At 43.2% G+C, this 6,628-nt stretch overlaps 1 long non-coding RNA gene across 1 annotated transcript; it reads right to left on the bottom strand.

Annotated features, from left to right (window-relative positions):
- Positions 1 to 317: 317 nt before the first annotated feature.
- LOC144785672 (uncharacterized) lies at positions 318 to 2,622 on the bottom strand. The gene is made up of 5 exons (XR_013602015.1): positions 2,516 to 2,622; positions 2,150 to 2,213; positions 1,170 to 1,255; positions 994 to 1,077; positions 318 to 430 (listed from the first exon to the last, which is right to left on the bottom strand). It is a non-coding gene; the product is annotated as an uncharacterized LOC144785672 (long non-coding RNA).
- Positions 2,623 to 6,628: the final 4,006 nt, after the last annotated feature.

Genomic DNA, 6,628 nt, shown 5'->3' on the forward strand with positions numbered 1-6,628 from the left:
ACAGTAAAAGAGTCCTTCTAGTCACCACAGATAACATAGATTTATATAATTTTCATTATTTTCTTTATTTTTTTATACAAACAGACTTATTTCTTTTTTCTTTTTTGTTGGATACTTTCATCATATCATAAGTTATTTTTCAAATGTTATAAACATTTAAAAATACAATACATTATTCACATATCAAAAACTAGACAAGATCTTTGAAAAAACCCTGCTAACCACACATACAACAACAAACACTCTCTATTCATACATACTCCATAGCATCCTCCACTCAACATCCAATACATCCATTCATTTCTGTGTTTGAGGTAGTCCAGATGATATAGGTGACTTAATACGCCAGGTCAACGCGTTTCGGTGGGTTAGTACCACCTTCCTCAGGACCAACAGAATTTTTCCTCTAATTCTTGTGGGTACAGGGTATCTGTAATAGTAAATGCAAATTAATGTATCTGTGACTAATTACTAAACAAACAGGACAATACATTTACTAGACAATATGTTTATTGGAAATTATTTTTGATTGCCCAAAATGCACAATATGCACTCGCCTATCACTCAGCCGAGGAAGTCGCAGCGTGCATTAAATTTATACTCAGAGCCGATTTCTATCAAGTTTTGACTAGGAGATTTTAAAGGATCATTTATCAAGAATACAAACCAAGGATTGTTATATTAAAAGAGGTTTGTTTCTTTACAGTATAATGGAGTTCATTAACGGAGTATCCAGATTTAAGCAGCGAAAGAGCCTTGTAAAGGGATTTCTCAGTGAATATGCACATTTTGAGTGTTACACAGACATTTTTATATACCTTTTTTGTCTGGAAACTGATAATGAGCAAAGATACGGGCATGGCTCGAAGACATCAGTCAGATAAATGAGTTGTTTGTCACCTGCATCCTAGAAAACATGTGTTTTATCATGCCAGTTAACTACATATGGCATTATAGGTTTTCCTGGTCAGTCGAAAATAGTAGGGATATTACCTTGTATGTGACAGCCGATGCATAAAGTTTCGGATTCAAACACTATTATTGAGTTTTCCTTGCATAAGGGCAAGTCCTTATTACCTAGAATCAAGTATGGTTGTATATTTAATCAAATATGTCTTTAATTCAAAGCTATTTGCGTACTATTATGACGATTTCCTGTTCATACTAACCTTATCTAAAGACCATTAGATATCTTGGCAAGATAGCAGGGGCGTTGTGGCTTTCTCAGGTAGTATCCTTGGTTATAACTGCAGTACTGCAATGTTTAAATATAACAGTCATACTCGTGCAGAATCCCATTTCAGATAAGCTTATTTTAGTTAGAAACCACTATACAAACCTTTTTATTTTTTTCCACCCCACCCGCCCTCCCCACCCCCAGAGAACAGGTATCCGACACTTTTAATTTACAGTATAAACAATAATCATTTTAGACAACTTTAAGATCGAAAACATAACAAGTGATTAGAAATGTTACAAAATTGCAGCAAATGGCCCCATGTATTATTACAGCATTTAGGCATCCTGAATCCATGCTAGCAGTGGTGCCCAGATCTTCATGCCCCGATTCCGCTTGGCCCTCCCTTTATTTCTATAGATTGCAACCTTCAGGCTGCATGTCGAAAGCAGTCGAGTTCTCCATTCTAAAAAAGATGGAGGTAACGGATCTATCCATGCTGATGCGACGCATAGCCTGAAGACCGCCATAGCTACGAAAATCAACCCTTGTATTTCATCAGGTCGGCAGTGCTGGATAAGCCCAGCAAGACTTCTTCATTAGTGATATTAACCCTACAATGTGCGATGCACAAGATAAAGTCAGAAACTTCTGTTAATACGTTGACTAGATTTGGGCATGAGGCAAACATATGAGTTAAATCTGCTGCGGGAAATGCGCATCGTGGGCAGGTTGTTCCTTTCCCCGTCCCTCATTTAGCTAGTTTTCCAGGAGTATAATACAATGAGAAAAAAGTTTTAAAGAATTGTGCCTGGAGTTTCATGGACATTAGACAGGTGAGTGACATTTCGTAAGCATTAATTGAGATTTGAGGACAGACCCCCAGCCTAGTCTGCCATGCTGCCCCTTGTTTATCCATATCATCGGGTAATAATGAATTTAATCCAGCATATATTTTGCCAATCCTCTAACCTTTTTAGATAATAAAACGTTCTTTCAGGTTTACTTTTCCTATCTTGTTCCTCTGGTTGTTTGGCTAAAAGATAAGATAAATTGATTAACTATAAGGATAGTACATTATAGGGTAAATTAGAACACCATGCTTGATTCGGTATCCCGAAGCTTATAATTTAAACGGCCTCGTTGCATGCAACCCCATTAACCGGTGTAAAAAGTCCACAATACGTTGCAGATACCCCATTTCCTATTTAGCCTTGTAAATCATGTAATACATCTACACTCGATCTGCTCTCCAAAGTCTCTAAATCAAAGTGCCCTATTCAATATTAGATGTGCGTGGCTGAATTCCAACCCATGGAATCCTGGGAGAGTACTTACTCTAAAATCCTCTTAGATTTCTTGAACGAGTCGTCATGCTCAAAACCGCCCCGCACCACCATCAGACATATCGTCCCAATGTTGCTTCTTTTAAAGGCAGCTAATTGTTACGGGTGCTGCCTTTAACCCGGAAATAGAATGTGTGATCTCCTCGTGTAACTATACCTTTTTGGTTTTGCGGGCGTCATTGAATAATTGGAATTTTTCTATGTTCTAATCCCAGTCATTAATCAAAATATGTCGTACACTGCGTGAATTTATTTCGAGAGTATACCCATATTTAAATTGCACCGGGCATCGGTATGACCCGGAAGTTAAAAGTATCCCACATGAGTACTGTCCGCTTTAATGACAGCTCGGGCGCCATTTGTAAAGGGAGTTTAGTTTAATCTACTTTGGATTGACTAGAAAAAGCCCTTTTAAGTCACATATAACTCCGAGCGCCATCTGTAACGGGAGTTTATCCTAATGTGCTCTGGATTTAAATTGCACTAAGCATCGGTGTAACTCGAAAGTTTAAAAATTGTTACGCACAAATGCTTTCCTTTCTATTTACAACTTGGGCGCCATTTGTAAAAGGAGTTTAATTTGGTCTACTTAGGACTGACTAGAAGGATCCCTTTAGGTCTCATGCCAAGTGAAATTTTGGGTGCTTATCTGTAAAGAGGAGGTATATAAATCTGCTCCGGACTAACTGGAAAGATCACTTAGGTTCCTATATCAGGTATAAGGTATTTGCATTTATACAATCAACAACTGCATACAATTCTCGCCGGGTGTTTGGAACTAGCTATTCTACATAGCGTTTGTCGAAGAGCTACACCTGTATAAATAAAGTGATTAAATATTAGTTTACATCTGATCCTTAGAGCTTTAAATGTATATATGTGTATATATATATATATATATATATATATATATATATATATATATATATATATATATATATATATATATATATATATATATATTTAAGGTTTGAATCACTTGAGTTGAACCAAAGAATGAAGTCTTCCATCTTGAAAAGCTCCCTCAGTCATCTCCTTTATAGTCTTATTAAGGTTATGTAATTCTCCTGGATGGGCTAACCTATAGTGTTCTTTTATATCAAGCATTTCTCGCTTTTTTCTGTCATAAATAGATTTGTCGAAAATTGTAATGCCGCCACCCTTATCACAGGGTTTAACAACCAAGTTGGTATTGACCAATACCAACTTGAGATACCCAAATAACAGGCCAGATGGTTTCATCCTACAATGTCTGCAACTGGTCATTCTTAATAATTTCTTTAAATATGAAAAAACCCTTTTCAAACAGATCAAAGGGACCAGTATGGGGGCATCTTGTGCCCCCAGTGTAGCCAATGCATATATGGGAGAATGGGAGTTGAAAAATATTTTCAATGAAGCAGCTCCATTTTTTGAAAATGTTTTTTTCTGGAAAAGATTCATTGATGACTTTTTTTTGTATGGCGAGGGGAAGAGAACAACTTGGAAGACTTCATTCTTTGGTTGAACTCAAATGATTCAAACCTTAAATTTACCTCTAATTAAAGTAATGAGAAGGTCGAATTCCTTGACATTGAGATCAATGGTAGGAAAAGTGTGCTAGAAGTAAACCTATTTAGGAAGCCCACGGCGAAAAATACCATCCTCCAATTCGGTAGTTACCATCCACACTGACAGAAGGACTCAATACCATTTGGAGAATTTTTGAGAATTCGCCGCAATTGCACCAACTTACTAGACTATCAGATACATGGTGAGGCACTCAAAGACAGACTTATTAAACAAGGTTACCCCCATAGACTCATTCGTCAAGCCTTTAAAAGAGCGAAATACTTTGACCGTGATGCCTTGCTGAGGGGTACAACACGCAAACCCTCAGAAAGGATCACATGTGTCATCAATCATTCATTTCCTAATTACAAAATTAAGAATATCATAAATAAGAATTGGAGAATTCTTAATACAGAAGAGGAGGGAACACAGCTCTTAAAAAAACCATTAATAGCTTACAGAAGTAACAGAAATCTCAGAGACCGCCTAGTACATACCAGGAATCATCCGAAATCTCATGGAATTCAAACTTCCATCACAGGTCTTTGGCCAATTTTAGGAAATCATAGATGTGGGGCTTGCCATGCCTGTGACGCAGCATTGACTACAGACACGATCAGCTATAACAACATAAATGTGACTCTCAAATCTCTTACCAACTGTAGAAGTAGCAATGTTATCTATCTGATTTTATGTCCCTGTGGTCTTGCCTATGTTGGCGAAACAGGCCGAGAGTTTCGGATTAGATTTAGTGAGCACAAATCTGCTGTAAGAATAAAGAAAACAACAGCACCAATGGTTCAACACTGTATCAACCATAATCATAAAGAGGATGATCTCAAGTGGTGCATAATAGAAAAAGTACAACACAGACTAGGGCAAATGATGGCAGATACCCGGAACAAAAAGAGAGTGTTTTTGGATTATCCAGTTTGATAGCGTACATAAAGGACTGAATCAAAGCATAGCATGGTATGTCACTAAAAACACATGAGCAGTACATGTTACTATCTAGTACTACTTAGTGGTAAATATTTACCTTGACATGCATTAAAAGTAGGGTTTTCATTTAAGGTATAACATCTTATTTAATCTAGTTGCATAGGGGGGGCGTGGCTAAGATGGCGGCTTAGCTGGACGTGATCTCCGGAGGCTCCCCGACCCTGATCCCCAAATCGTCCCTAACAGCGGCCGGATTTCCCTAGCGCCACCGGTGTCGGTACCTGGAGGCTCCTGAGACACCCCTGGGGCGACTGGGGATCCCGCGAACGCCCGGAGGACGGTGAAGTGGCCGCCGAGGCGGCGAAGTCAGCGGGTGCCGAGTAAGGCGCGGAGGAGCTTCGGGCGAGCTCTCGCCGAGAGGAGGAAAAAGCAGCCCTCCCCCGCGTCCACGAGCCCCGATTGAAGTACCGAGGGTCCCGCCGACTGCAGTGTGGGTCTGAAAGGAGCAGCCGCTGCTATTCGGCTGGGGGGCCCAGAGGGGCGGACAGCGGAAGGAGGCCCCTACGGAGCCGGCTCGGGGCAATAGGCAAGGTCCCGGCTTGGGCCTGTGCAGCAGCGACGAGAAGGCCGAGGGCGACGTCCGGAGGTAAGGGACACAGCTGAAGGCGACTGCAGGAGGGCGGAGAGCAGCATATCGGGGACGCATATCGAGCCCCCTGACACCTGGGGACCTGGCGTTAGTTGAGGGGGCCGCACGGGCGGCGGCACCGCTCTGAGGCCGACAGTGGTGGCTCCTTGGCCGGGCTGGGGTGCAGCGCCGGCAGGGCCCCGGGGACAGCAGGCGTGTTCGGGGGGCGGCTATCGAGCCCCCGGGGGAGACCCGAGAGACAGGAACTGCGACGGACCGGGTAGAGCCTGGAGGGCACATAGCACGTGAGCAGAGGAGCAGGAGGCGATTGGGGGGACCCCGGAGAGACGCGGGGGTACCCACCGCAGCGAGAAGCGGCCATTGGGGGTGACCGGAGGCCTCCCCAGAACTGCACCGAGCGGAGCCTTGCTCCACAGCTGGGGAACCGCTCGAGGGACGCGAGGCCCCTCAGCAAGACGAGCTTGCCGTTAGTCGGCCGGATCCGCGCCGAACGCCGCGTCAGGCCTCACCAAAGAGGACAAGATGGCGTCCTCCAATCGCAAATGGAACCGCACCATACCCGACATGATGTCCAAAGGACCCGCTAAGACCGACAAAAGCCCTGACAAACCGACTCAGGCACCCCCTGCAAGGGGGAAAGACCGAGATGAGAGGGAGGCACCGGCGACCAAGGCGTTCATGGAGACCCTCTTCGCCTCACTTAAAGAAGACATCCAAACCCTCAGGCAAGAAATGGCGGGGGATTACAAAGAACTGCGTCGAGATGTCGACGACCTCCGGGAGAGGGTGGCCTCCACTGAACTCCAGGGGCAGGCCAGGAGCGAAGAGGTGGAACACTTGCGACAGGAAATTATCCGGCTCAACGAACAACAGACTGAGCTCCAAGCTCACACGGAGGACCTCGAAAACCGCTCGAGAAGGAATAACATCCGGGTCCGACATTTGCCACCCGCAGAAGAAGGG

This window comes from Lissotriton helveticus, chromosome 10 (genome assembly GCF_964261635.1).
Source record: "Lissotriton helveticus chromosome 10, aLisHel1.1, whole genome shotgun sequence".
Taxonomy (NCBI): domain Eukaryota; kingdom Metazoa; phylum Chordata; class Amphibia; order Caudata; family Salamandridae; genus Lissotriton; species Lissotriton helveticus.